General features: G+C 46.7%; 1 protein-coding gene across 3 annotated transcripts in view; it reads right to left on the bottom strand.

Annotated features, from left to right (window-relative positions):
- Positions 1-14,850, bottom strand: part of TRIO (trio Rho guanine nucleotide exchange factor) — a 380,125-nt gene that overhangs the window by 66,366 nt on the left and 298,909 nt on the right. The window lies entirely within an intron of this gene.

Genomic DNA, 14,850 nt, shown 5'->3' with positions numbered 1-14,850 from the left:
GTGCCTACGACAGTGCTTTTAAAGATAATTAATGCCTTTTTTTTTCAAGCAGACCAATGGCAAATCATGCTGGAAAGAAAAAATAAATATTCTCTTATGCAAGAAACTTGAGCGTTGACTCTTAGAGCCCATGTTATCATCACATACTCCCAAGATAAATAATTGAAATTACTGGCACACGGGGTGGGGGTGGGGGGGGAGGGGGGATGTAAAAGGGAGTATAAACAGTAACGAATGAACCCAGCTGAATTACAAATGAAAAACATAGTCACACTGAGGGGGAAGGGAGGAAAAGAACAAATTTAAGTAACTCTTAGATTTACAGTAGTTTCCATGCTGTAAAACTAAACACAAAAAGCACTGAATTTGCTTCTCACAGGGGTATGGTTTAACAATTCTGAAACTACTATAGTGAGAATTGTGAAGTTGATTTTGTAAAAAGTCATTTTTAGTAAAGAAAATATTAAATTACCAAAAAGGACAAAAATGAGCTTTTAGACTAGTATTGAACCAGTAACATATTTTGGATAATGAGATCCAAGTGTTGTACTGTCAGGGATGTTATGTGCTATTCAGCACAATGCTTCCTGCTGCCCCTAGCAGAGATGCCAATACATAAAATAAGGGGGAAAGCCAGAATGAACCCTGTGTGTTGGATTGGAATTGGAGGGTCAGTATGAACTAACATCTACACGCACACAACACACACACACACGAGTAGTTATGCATACATATCTGCTGAGAGGGCCTAAAAGTCATGACACCCACGTAGCAACAAGCACACTTAGTACCCAGATCTTGGCTTCTAATACCATTCTACAAAACAAGAAAACAGGCTTCTTGGAGAAATGGGTGGTTCCAGGACTGAGGCAGAGACAACACTAGGTGAGTGCTGAACATCTTGTGCTGCTGAAAGTAAGGGAGAGCGCAAACAATGACGGGGCATGTCAAAAATACACAGGGGTCAACCTGAAGGAGCTCCTAATGGCCAAAGCTGGAACTATCTGAGCCCTACCCTCCACCCAGCAAATGACAGTGCTGGATATGATAAGCCAAAGAATAACTTATCCATGATTCCATACTGAAAGAGAAACAAATAAATAAGTGAGGCAGAGGGCCAGCTCTTCTTTACAGAATTCCAATGAATAAATTTGGAAGGAATGAGGAAAATAGAGAAATCACCATTAAGCAAGCACCACAGTAACTGATCCACCATTGATGGATGCTAAAATTAGTGGGCAAAGGTAGGATGATTAACTTTGAAAGCATAGTTTCAAAGTATCTCCTTTATAAGGTGTTTATTAGGAACAAGGAGAAATACAGGAACTTTGCAGGGGGAAACCCTGCAAATGCTCTTTCACCTGAGTAATCAAGGTCACTGCCACCAGAACCACCCCCACCACGGGATAAACACAGTGGGCACGTCACGTCTGTGATGTTCTTGCCAGAAATGCATAACCTCAATATAACTATGAGACAATATCGGACAAACCTACAAAGTAAAGGACTACTGCCTCAAGGGTGTCAAGGTCATAAAAGGAAAGAAAAAGAAAAAAAAGGACTGAGGAACTGCCACAGATTGGAAGAAACTAAATACAATGTGGATTCTGGATGGCATTCTGGGGCAGAAACAGCATGGTAAGGCAAAATCTGTGACTTAGTTTACAGGACTGTATCAAGATTAGTTTCCTGGTTTTGTACCTGGGACATAGGATGGTAACATTGGGAAAGCCAGGGGAAGGACACGGTGTGATTCTCTGAACCATTATTTCCACAACTTTTCTGCAAGTCAACTTATTTCCAAAGAAAAAAGTTTCAAGAAATAAAAAACTGAGTGTTACTTAACTGCAAATAATTAAACTGATTGTGTGAAAGTGTTACTCCTAAAATGAGCATAAGTCAGAGAAGAACTTTTGCAGAAAAGATATGCATTCTTTCTGGCATTGGGCAAATTAAGGATCTCTTAATAAAGGGATCTATAACTTATTTTAGATCTATATAAATATATAAATATTTATATATTTATTTTAGAAATATACTGAAGAAATACAAAATCACTATTTATCTACATAACTGTGGGGCAAATGCAGGGGCAAAATTACAACAGCTGACCTCAGTCTCATGGAAATAGAGGCTCTTTTATTTAGATTGAAAGAAACGTTTTATTAAAATTAATGCCCAATATAACTCACTTTTAATGTAACCATCGCATGATGACTTTTTAGACTATTTCTGAAATATTTTAAAATTAGGACTTTAATAGTCAAGTGCCTGTTATTAAACTGTCCAAACAATATATGAGACAAGGTTATTTCTGCCAAAGGAGGGCTCAAAACAAAACCAAAGTGATCAGTGTAAGGAGGACTAAAATTATACTTCAAAGAAACCCACATGAAGATAAGTCAAAGTACCTGAAGTCTTTCTATTAAGACTGGTACTTTTTGAAGAGGAAACAAACATTTACAATTAGGTAGTTCATGTAGGATATATAGGTCTCTGAAATCTTAAAAGCAAAAGATTGGATACATAAAACAAGGCGAGCTGAATTCTGAGATTAAAATGTGAATGATGTAACTATGCGGAAAACTATAATTTTCTCTAAAAATCGGTAGTGTTTTCTTGACTTGAACATTATCAATAATACATGATAATGACTCAACATCCTGTCTCCAATCTGTCCTCACGCCCACAAGGAGCAGCTGAGGAGCGCGAGTCACTGAGGCAGTGGCTCTGGGCGCTCCCTGCCTCCCTGCCCCGTGCATTTCCTCTCTGCACAGGAGGGCTTCGAGGCCCAGCACAGCTGCACCGTCAGGGCCGCGTTTCTCAGGTTCCACGCACAAAGACACTCCTGTTCCGAGGAAGCTCTCTCTGGTTTCTCTACCCCGCAGATAATGCCGCCTGCTCTGGAGGGCGCCCAGTGCCTGCTTCTCAGGACCCTATTCAGCACATGACTTCCTGCTGCCCCTAGCACAGTTGCCAACCCACAAAAGCACCTTTATTGGGGCATTCAAGCACTTCCTTTGGGTGCCAGAATGCTGATAGGCTCCTTTTTCATTGCTTTATTTACTATCTTTTTTTTAACAAACGATGCGAGTTTTTCTTTCTCTAACAAAACCAACATTCAACTGCTCCTTTGGACATCTCACTTCAGTGCACTGCGTGGCATTCTCTGTTTGTATCAGCTCAGTGGACTATTTGCAGAATTGCAATATGAGATAGTAACTTCACAAATGTGCTCCCCCCAATAACAGTAACACAGTAATTAGAGCAGTGTGGCCAATCCCTGGCAGCCAAGACATGCTTTGAGGCTCTGAGTCTGTCAGACTGCAGAGAGCAGCTGATGTAGGGCCGCAGAGCTGCTCTGCAGAGTCAGAGGGCAGAGGCTTCCAGCCGCAGCCTTCTACTTCAGAGGCTACCACTTTCCGGCTCTTTTAAGGAACACCTAAGGAGGGTCGAGCAAGGGATTTTTGAACAGAAAAGTTTTAAACAGGTTATAGAGCAAAAACGTTTACTCCTGGATACAAACTGATAACGAAAAACATTTGATTAGGTAGGTCTTCCATTCAGTTTTTGTGATTTTTAATTTTTTTACCTTTTATTTTTGCCATTCATTCTTTTATTCATTTACTAAATATACCCATGAAGTAAAGGTCTCTGCTTAACTGGGGGAGGAGAAGAGAGAAACAAATCACAGAGAAGAAAACAGACAGATATCTGTTAAGGTGACTTCACGGTGCAGTAGAAGGCATTTGGAATTACTGTATTAGAATCCAAATCAGAAAGGTGGAAGCTGGTCCCTCTTGGAGACAGGCTTGCCGGAGGGACAGAGGCTCTTGGGAGTATGGCACAGGGCTTCTGCTGCCAGCCCACACATATGGCAGTGAGTCGTGGGCCATTCAGCTTCCTTTCTAGCAAATTAAAAATTCTAGACCTCAAGAAAATGGGAAAGAAGTAACTGTAATACACAAGGCTACATTTCTTGACAATTAAAAATAACAAAAGAATCCCAGATCTGCCTTGCAATGCAGGCAAGGCAAAGGAGCCTGCTTACTGTCCTCTCCAGTGTTTGAAAGGGCCCTTCAAATAATAAACACTCCAGGTCCCCTGTCCTACAGGTGGCTAGAAAAGTCTGGGAAAATGATGACCCCTTGAAGAGTCCGCAGTGTGGAATGGCCAAGCTGTCTGAGGTCTTCTGCCCACTGCTGGCCAGACCACCACGCAACAAGCCCCAGACAAGGCAGAAACCAAAGGACCACAGCGGTGGCCCAGGTGGCCCAGCTCCAGCCACACTGGACACCAGGCAGGGGAGTGAGAACCCGTTTCTAGACAGAACTGGCCGTAGGGGTCAGAGAGTTCAGAGGCCAGGCCCCTCACCTTCCGATCACCCCCAGCCCTCCTCCAGCCCCTCCGTGACCCTTCAGTAGTGGAGGGAGGGAGGTAAAGAGGGAAGGGAATTTCACTTGGGAAGTTTTTAAAAATGTGGAATTTCGGTGATAAGAAATGTAAACCTTCATAAAGCACAGACTACAGGGGGCCTTTAGAGGCAGCACTGTCCCCTGAATGCGGCTCTCACAGGTGAGGACGTGCTGTGGACTCAGGAGAGCTCTGCCTGCTGGAAGGCAAACAGGACACAGTGATGGAGGTGACGTGGAAATCACCCCCACCAACACTTACGTGGAGAACCCCCAATCTGGACCCCTTTGACTCAATATTCAATAAAATGGCAGAAATCAGTGAAGTATTATTTACATCAGGTGTTTCATTTCATGCTACTGTACAGAATTCTGTGGGAAAATGTCTATCAAAATCTCATCTTACAATCAAGTCACACAGACTCGTGTATAATTTATTTAAATGATTTTAAAGAATTCTGTTACTCTAAAGGGGAAGTTTTTTTCTGATTTGGTAAAATGAAATTTGAAAACTCGAGGGGCTCACAGTACAGCTCAAATGTCATCAATCTTATCAAAATTAATATATATAGACACGTAAATGAAAGCAAGTGTCATTCTAGAGAATGCTTATTGTAATCTCTGCTGAGGTGGTTAACTTAGGACTCAGGTGGTTCTTCTTCAAAAGCTGTTTTTCTCTAGATGTATTTACCCTTTAACCCATAAACCCCACTTCTGGGAATCTTCCTTAGAGATTCCGGTGTCAGTTAGTATGGCCACATTCTCAAGGACACATGGGCTAAGTTACCCACTCTGGCACCACGTGTAATAGCAAAAGATGGGGCAGCACCGCAGCTTCCACCAGCAGGGCACTAGCTAATAAACTCTGCGTCCACACTTGAGGGGCTTGGAATCCACAGAAGGGATGAGCAAGGCCTCCATGTACTGGGAGGTGTTCCTAAGGTCTGCTTCTGTGAAAGAAGCCAGGGACAAAATAGGCTACTTTTCATGCAAGAAAAGTGAGGCTCAGGGAATACATACCCATTTGTACATGACACAACACTGAGAGCCTAAGTTGGAAACTGAAAAAAAAAAAAAAGATTACCTATATGTGAACAAATGGGATTGTGAGACAAGATTCCTCAATTTATAACTATGGTTTTATCTCTGCACTACGTAAGCTATCTAACAAATGCTAAGTGAATATAAAAACGTGGATATTCTTCTTTAAAAAAGTTCTCAATGTGGGGTCCCTGAAACTATAGGACAAAGTTTTGTACATGTGTGTGTTTTTTGGAAACAGGTTCCACAGCTTTCATCAGATTTTTGAACGGGTGCATGACTTTCAAGGTCCATCGCTTCAAACTAGCTGGAATCATTAAGGTATTTTCTTTCCTCCCTCATTTTCAGCTCAGCTATCAAGATCTATCGGTAATGCTATCAAAATTCTGTTAAAAGGGAAAGTTCTACGAACATGAAATAATGACAGACTCCCACCTCGTGCTTCTCGGAACAGAGAAGGGCAATAAGTCCAGCACACACTTTCGGATGGGGTTCAGGAGCTACTTCATCAGGTGTCCTCAGAGACGTGATGGGCTAAAGGTCTCAGGACACAAGTGCACGCTCCCTGACTGAAATATGCAATCGTTTTCTTACACGTACAGCCTTAATTCATTTGCAAAATACTTAATGAGAAAACAGCACAGTGTACTTTTAAACAAGCTCTTGCCAAACATATCATCTCTAATTGTTCATGGCTTCTGCAAACACCAGGGTAACTAATTTCAAAGGGAAATCCTGGTGTGTCTAATAAATAACAAAGTCTGCTACCTGCAAAGATGTGGCAAGGGAGGCAGTTTAAGGCAGGTAGGTCCTGGACCTGCAGGCCCCAGATCCACCTCTGAGTCCCCCTGAGCCGAGCATGCTTCTACTTTCTCTGCAGATTATATCTCTTTCCCTAAATACTGTGTCGTTTAAAGCAACTGTGGGAAGACAGTTTTCTCATTCACTGTTTATGACTTTGCTATCTATCTATATAATTTTGCGATTACCTACTAGGATACTGTAAATACCTGCTCCTGTTTTTTCCTGTTTTAATAAACACTTTAATGAAAAGCTGGAATGTGAAAATACCTCAAATATTAAGCACTCAACAGGGTAATGGCCCACTTGTGTGGCTCCATAATTACACGCCCCGTAGAAAATGCTCCTTAATCACAGGTCTCAGACTGAGCATTTGAAAGTCTTGGATGGGTAGTGCTCAGGACAGGGGCAATGCCTTTGTTTTTAATTCTTAGTACAACTCTATGTTCCCTAGTTTTTCTTCCCACAGGGATTTACATTAGCTGCTTTTCAAAGAAAATAAAAACTGCTCTTTTTCAAGCTAACTTAAAAAATGTACTGAGACCTTCCATTATATTTCTTAAGGATATGTGGGTAGATACTGGTTTGAAATGTCTATGCATTGGCATGCCTGGGCTATGTTTTCTGATAATAGTGGAGATCTGGTATTAAGCAAATGTCTAAATACATCAAAATCACAATATATACACTTAATCTTTTAACATCACTATGGCCTTTTAATGCTCTATTTTTGGAAAACCTAATAAGTCATTTAAAAGTAAAAAAAAAAAAAAAAAGTCAGTTTCAGTCTCAGATTCACCTTTGGGGAAGACAGTTCCTTGACCTGGGAATGACCATATTTGGGCAGAAAAAATTCCAACCAAGTCACCCCTAATATCCTGGGGAAAAGCAGGGGCTCAGACTGGGAAGCTCCTTGCTTGGCCACACAGAAGCCAGCGGAAGGTAGTCTCCCCAGGGCTGCTGCCGCCCTGGGTGGGTGGGGGGATTTCTCTCGGCACAGGGTTGTTCTTGGGTTGGTGGCCACGTGGTCTGTCCTGGTTTGAGCGGGTGCCCCTGGACGGGGAGCCTGAGAAGGTGGGCTGTGGCATGGGCCCTCCTTCCTCCAAGCAGGCACCAAGCAGGCACCTGGGCCAGTGCGGCCGGCTCGACCTGGACTGACCACGTGTCCCCTGAGGATTCGGAAGGGACTGTCCAGGTGAGGGCAGAGGACGAGGCCACACCCTGGGAGGAGAAGAGAGGACGTGCTCTCTGCTGGTTCGGGGGGAGCTGCCTGGGAACTGGGAAGGCCTTCGGGATGGGAGAGGGTGTCTCCTGAAGTAGCTTGCGCTCTGTGGAGGGGAACAGTCTTGGCGTGCCTGTGCGTGGTGAGCTGTCCCGACACGGCCACCGGCGGGCACTGCGCAGGAGAGGAGATGCACCTGAGCACTGCGTGCGAGCCTCTGGTAAAGTCCTGTCACCTGGTCTTGTCCGCCCGGCCAGGGGACAAAGGTGACGTGGGAGCATGGGCGGGGGCAGGGAGCAGCTCCGGCCCCGGCAAACAGGCAGGCAGTAGCCACATGGGCTGACAGCAGCCACAGCCAAACGGCTGGACCCGGAGGCTGGAGAGAGGGTGGGAGAGGGACACGGGCTCCAACACCTGACTGGCCTCCGTTTATACTCACATGGGTACCAAGGAGAACCAGAGGCACATGGCCCTGCCCCAGGGCCTGGATGTGCCCAGGGCCGAGGCACATCCATTCACTCATTTGAAAATTACAAATGATTCTGAGGACAAGGAACCTTTGATATAAATAGTACAGCCCCTTCTCTGAGCTTGGAATAAATCTATATAAAATGTCTATCTTTGAAGTTAACAACAACCAAAAACCAAATCAAAACTTGACATACGGGATGACGAATGGCATGTCCTCCATTTGTCCGCTGTCGCTCACGAGGCAGCGTCCCGGCTGGGGCAGTGCCACCCTGGCGGTGGTGCCCGCAGCCCCTGGGCTTCTATTTAAGCCCCTCTCTCCCAGGTTCTCTCTCTTGCATGTGGGATGGATGCAGCAGCTCTCAGCTTTCCCCCACCACCCCTGCTCTCTGAAGGCAGCGTCAGGTGAAGTTCCTTTGTGGGGCTGGGAAGTCCTGCAGTCTCTCACAGCTGGTTTAAAGCACTTTCAGGGAGCACTCACATGGCCCCCTGGGGGTCTTTCCCATGTTGCCTTTGTGTCCATATACTTGTAAACTGGACCAAGATTTACCCCCTTCTCCCCTCAACTCCTCTGACCCTCTGAACACATTTGCTTTCTTGTTTTCCTTCTTATTTATTTGATGAGATGGGGCAGGGAGCATAAGGTAGGGGCAAGTGGGCAGGGAGAGAATCACCCCCTATTCCTTGGAGCATGCCACCACCAGCAGAGTCCACTCACCCACCCACGGATCCTGGTTTTCCACCCTCCGTGTGCGACGCACCGAGTCAGAACGGGAACGAGGGGCCTACTCTCTAGTGTTCTCACTAGTGGGGATGACAGGCCAGCAGAGAGGGGAAGCGGGCTTGGCGGTGATCAGGGAAGCAAGGGGTGGGAAGTCCCAGAGGGGCAAGGGACTTGGATTGCTCCAAGAACCAAAAGAAGTTCAGAGGCGCTGGGGACTTAGTGTGGGGAGGGGTGTAGGCAAAAATGAGGCTGACGGGCTGTGCATGTAGGAGACACAAGGCCTTGTAGGACGTGCCAGGCAGCCTGGGTGATTGCCAGGCCCTGAGCCTCAGCAGACTTGCAACTCCTACCCTCTGGTATATTGGACTTACCCTGGCCAGCTAACAGGGAGGTGAACAAGGTCAACCACCACGTCAGGGAGCCAAGAGTGCCTACAACTGCAGGCAGGAGAATTGAATCCATCATCCATGTGGAATCTAAGCCCCCTCTCGATATGGAGGTGGAGTGGACATCACCATCCCAGGGTTCACAAGATGAAGGAATAGAGTATGGATTAGAGTGGACTTACTGATATTCTACTATGGAACTACTGTGATTAGTAATGGAAGAAATTGTAGCATTGATGTGGAGAAAGTGGCCATGGTAGCTGCTGAGGGTAGGGAGAGGGAAGAAGAGATGTGATGTGGGGGCATTTTCAGGACTTGGAGTTGTCCTGGGTGGTACTGCAGGGACAGATGCTGGACACTGTATGTCCTGCCATGGCCTACTGGGTGGACTGGGGGAGAGTGTAAACTACAATGTAGACCACTATCCGTGTGGTGCAGCAGTGCTCCAAAATGTACGCACCAAATGCAATGAATGTGCCACAATGATGAAAAAGGTTATTGATGTGGGAGGAGTGGGGTGAGGGGGGTGGGGTTATATGGGGACCTCTTGTGTTTTTTGAATGTAATATTTAAAAAAAAAATAGAGAAAAAAAATAACGAATGGGAAGTGGCTGAAGAAACGGAAGCAAGGGAGGAATATGACTGGATTTGCGCTTTAGCTGCAATGAGGGATGGCAAGTAAGGCTGGGAGAAGAGGGAGACAAGAGGTAATGGAGGAGAGGGACGAAGAGAACATGTGTAGAACATGTCACTGAGACAAAGCCCGTGCGGTGGAGAGTGCCTCGAGCACCCTGGCTATGTTTTTGGGTGAGCAAGGGGCAGCCGTTTCAACTTCTGGGGAGATGGGAGGGGAGGGGCTTTGGAGAGCCCATGTTTTTTTTTTTTTTTTAAAGATTTATTTATTTATTTAATTTCCCCCCCTCCCCTGGTTGTCTGTTCTTGGTGTCTATTTGCTGCGTCTTGTTTCTTTGTCCGCTTCTGTTGTCGTCAGCAGTACGGCGCCATTCCTGGGCAGGCTGCTCTTTCTTTTCACGCTGGGCGGCTTTCCTCACGGGCGCACTCCTTGCGCGTGGGGCTCCCCTATTACGCGGGGGACACCCTTGCGTGGCACGGCACTCCTTGCGCGCATCAGCACTGCGCATGGCCAGCTCCACACGGGTCAAGGAGGCCCGGGGTTTGAACCGCGGACCTCCCATATGGTAGACGGACGCCCTAACCACTGGGCCAAAGTCCGTTTCCCATGGAGGGCCTATGTTTAAGGCAGTAAGACAGTCGAGTTGAGATGTCCAGTCTTCAGGTGGAGAGAGGAGGATGGACAAAAAAATCCCGAGAAGGGGTCTGGAGGGATGCAAGGAGGAGGCCTGCGGGACGCGCAGGGAAAAACCTACATTTCAGGGCGTTTCTAAAGAAAATGCCTCTCTTTTCTAATTTTATTGAAAACAACGCGTATCGCTGCTTTTGTGAGACAGGGCTACTGGTCATCTGCCCAAAGCTGCAGGCCGTGCAGTTAGGGTGGAGAGCACGTCCTGACGGGGCCCACGTTTCTGTATGGTTGTGGTAGCTCAAAGGTAGGGAGGATTTTTTCAGCCCTGTTCTCAGTTAAATGCAGTGTGCCCCTGGGTTGGAGGCAGGCAAGAGGTCTTATTTCTGTTTGTTTCATGAAGAATTCACTGCAGTAAATCATGTTTTCAACAACTTCAAAATAAACTGCAGGTACTGAGCTACACACTACCCCAAAGAGAAAAGAGGAGAGAACACCTTACAATTATAAACAACTTTTAGAGAGGTTATAGCTAATTTTTCTAAGTAGGTGGTTTCTTCTAAATATATCAAAAGGCTGGCAAAAAGACCACCTGCTGTCTCGTTTATTTGCTAGCATAAGGAAAATGGAAAAGTTCTCAAGTGGCCTTTATTCAGGTAAGAAACATCAAGTTAGAATGTCAGAGTTGGCAAGAATAACAGAGAACAGCCCCTTCTCTTCTCTTGGGACCCGGGGTTGCAAAGTCACCCAGGCGGATGGCATCAGAGCTCAGGTCTCCTGAGATGAGTAAAGACCTTGAAAGTTCAAGACACTTCTCTTATAAAGAGCTTTCACCACAAATGCCACTCAAACTGAAGGCTTTTTAGCAAAAAAAAAAAAAAAAAAAAAGCAGTTTAGTGGAGGCTGACAGTGACTTTCAAATTCGACATATTCAAACTGCTCCATCACCCTGTTGTGCAGGAATTGAGGGAAGAGTGGGGTGACTCAGATGCGCTGTGACTTTTAGGATGCGACGAGTTGGGTGAGCAGGATGGGGAACCCATGTGGAACTTTGCCCCGACTCCGGAAGTCTAATGACTTGTTCTTGTCTGATCCTTAAAACAAGCTGGGAAAGGAGAAAAGACTGCTGCCATGTCGGGCAGACGTGCTTGCAGGGAGAAAACTGCGCCCATTTCCCTGCTTACTTTTCAGTTCCAGCCCCACTAGCCCTGCACTGTCCCCCTGTATTTCAACAGTAAGTCGACACATTATACACAAGGGAGTGTAGACACAAGTGGTTCTCAGCCCTGGCCGTGCGCTGGACTCACGGAGCGCACAGACACAAAATCTCCACGGCTATGCCCCGACCCCAGAGACGCTGATGCAACAGCGGAGGTACAAACCACAAACACAAATCAGACTAAATGAGCACAAGGACTTGGTGCCTGCTTATTCTATTATGATTACTTGTTGCCTGTTTGAGACTAAGATGTGGGGGGGAAGGAAGGCTGGCTGCCAGGGGAAGGCAAGAAGGCAACGTCACCGTCAAGCCTGCCTCCACAAACCGCCTGGAGAGCAATCTTCCTGTGCAAGCCTTTCCACAAAACAGAAAATGGCTTTTTTATGGCATAATGTTCACACAACTCCTTGAAAAAAAATCTGTGCAACTGAATTTCTTGTTTGGCTTAATCGGGTTTTATCCCTCTCTGCTCCCCAGCACACTTTCAGAAACCGCGTTCCTGAACTCCAGGTATTCTCGTTGCCCAACAGATGCTTCCATTCCAGCCATTCTTCAAAGCCACAAGTGAAGCTGAGCACAATTGAGAGTGAGCACGGAGCCCTGCTTGGCTGATGTGAGCATTTATGCTCATAGTCACGTTGCAATTCTTAAAATACCTTATAGCTCGAATCCAGATAAACATTTGACCTTAATGGACGTGCTTTTTACATTTGAACTCTACAGAAACTCTCAGAACAGATGCCTTCTGCCGCGCTTGGATAATTCCAGATTCATCTGTCTAGCTGTGGTTCCCACCCCATGGGCTGGAGAGCGGCACCCCCAGCAAACCCGGGGAGGCGTCGTGGACCCCTGGGCGAGCCAGGTACACGCAGCAACGACTGCCAGCCAGCACGCGCCCTACGAGAGTCAGAGGCCGTGAAAAAATGCAGGCGACACCAAGGCACGTGAACTGAGAAAGTTCTGAAACCTACGGACTAGAGATGAGTGGATGGGCCTTCCTCCTGCTTGGAAGTCAAAGCAGTAAGAATCAAAGGCATTTAGGAACGACCCTTAGACCTTAACAGGAAGTGAGCCCACAGTGTATGACACTCAAGGCACCGTGCTTGTTTGGTATTGCCCAGAGGGTCTAACGCAATGTGAGGCTGCGGGGCACCAGGCTCCGGGAGAGGAGGGGCCACGCTCACCAGCACTGCGAGCCGGGCATGCGCCGCCAAGCGCAATGCTGTTGGGTGAGCGCACGCGAGCAGGCGCCGGCTGCCCGGCACACGCCGGTCCGGTGACAGCCAGCGGCACGTGGACTGCCTCCCTACAAGGGCAGAAGGGGAAGGGCCTGCTGCAGGCTGCGCAGACGCACACGGAGACCTGCTGCCGGGTGGTCCGGGGCCCCTGGCACCTGCCTCTCTGTGTTTTGTTCTGAAACTATCCCTAGATCTCCCCTCCTTGTTGCTGGACTACTTGGTTTAGGCCCCTGGTCTCACCCAGACCCTGGTCAACACTGCCCAGTTTTCTGGACTTGAACACACGTGGGACTCTGCTGAAAAGTCCGGAGGTGGATTTCGCTGCTTCCGACTGTCCTGGGGCCGCCCAAGTCCTAACACTGCAGGGAACAGCGAAGCTTAGGAGTCTCCTTGCTTAGAGGAGAAAGAAAACAAGGGGGAAAAGGGGAAATGGCAAAGGTTCAAAGCCCCTGACCACTGACTGGTCGTTGGTCCACAATTGGTGTTAGTCATTGAAGAAACACCTTCCCGGTAAAGACAGTGTCACAAGGCTTATGAGGGGCTGGAGGCAACTCGTAGGAGCTATAATGTGACAGGATATCCGAGGGCAAAAAGAACAAATTGTTATTTAGATTTAAAAACTGGCAAAAAGCCCAACACTCCTTAGAAGCTTCCAGCACAAAGTCAAGCGTGATAAATACCATGCATAGTTCTTCGCTCCTGGCTAGGCTACAATTGCGAACACCAGGAAGTAAGGAACACGCCATGGGAGAAGCACACATAAAAAGAAAGCTCTAGAACAAGTGTTATTTGCAGCACATTTGCGTTCACCAGGGCTCCTCCGCATAATAGGTTAACTCGCAAAGAAGTTGTATTTTATTTTCAACTTAAATTCAAGAACTTAAATATATTATGAAACTTTAAGAACACGCTGAAACAATGGCAAAAAGACTGCGTGGCACAGAGCTCTATTTGAGCCTAAGTGCCATTTTATGTGGAGGTCCAGGGTGGCTCTAAATAGATGGAAGGCTTCACCAGAAAGGAAAGTGGGCACTTTGGCATTTGGCCGAAATCTGAAAACACTCTACTTTCTCTTTGGCTGTATGGAGAAACAATAGCCTGATCCGTCCCCTTTCTTACTGAGGCAAAGCCAAGTCCACACTGAGGTGCTGAGGGGCCGTGACTACAGCTGGCCCCACAAGCAACGAGGTAAGCTCATCAGTTGCTCCACCCCGTGCATTTCATTTACTGCCGGGGACACGAGCAGCTCAGGAGCCAGAGGACGGTGGTGTTGAGATAACAGAGAGGACACAGACAGTAAGTGGAGGAGGCCCTGGAGGGCTGACTCCAACAGAAAAGTCGTCGAATATGGCAGAGTACTGTTCTCTCAGAAAGGGAAAACAGACTACACCGACTCCTAATCTGGAAAAACCAGCATTTGCCAGTCCTGCAGAAAAGTGAGGATGACATCTTATGGTCAAAGATCATAAATACCCAATCTGCATTTTTCTAGAAACTACAGACCAATGTTTTCTCAAAAGGTCTCAGAGTTTCAAATTAGTTTTTCACTGAGACAAATGATTAAACCAGCACTGCCTGATGGAAAAACACAATGTGAGCTGGATACGTAGTCTGTAATTTTTCAACAGTCAAATTTTAAAGAGAAAAAAGAAGGTGAATTGAATTTTAGTAACATGTTGTCTTTAACCCACACCATCAAAAGTATTACCATTTCAACATGTATTGAGTATAAAATAATTACATATCTTTTTTCGTACAAGTCTTGAAATCCAGTGGGTACCTCATTTCAGACTAGCCGTGTGCCCGGTGCTCAACTGCCCCGTGTGTTTAGCAGCAGCCGCGTTAGGAACCCACTACTGGGCATCTAGCTACACATGCAACAGCGTCCCTCCAAAGGCCACCCAGGAGGGCCGTTGACGCCCTGCACAAGTGCCGTCACTTCCCTTTAGAAGCACTTCTCTCAAACTCACAGCTGTGCAGGTGCACAGCCGCCGCGCCGGGAGCTGGTGGAGGGGGTGGTCTCCTGTACTCTACTTCCCTCAGCTATAATCAGGGAGTGGCTGAATGCTCAGGGCCAC

Source organism: Dasypus novemcinctus, chromosome 2 (genome assembly GCF_030445035.2).
Source record: "Dasypus novemcinctus isolate mDasNov1 chromosome 2, mDasNov1.1.hap2, whole genome shotgun sequence".
In the NCBI taxonomy this organism is placed as follows: domain Eukaryota; kingdom Metazoa; phylum Chordata; class Mammalia; order Cingulata; family Dasypodidae; genus Dasypus; species Dasypus novemcinctus.
Note: the sequence above shows the minus strand (reverse complement) of the source record. Positions and strands in the feature narration are given on the sequence as shown.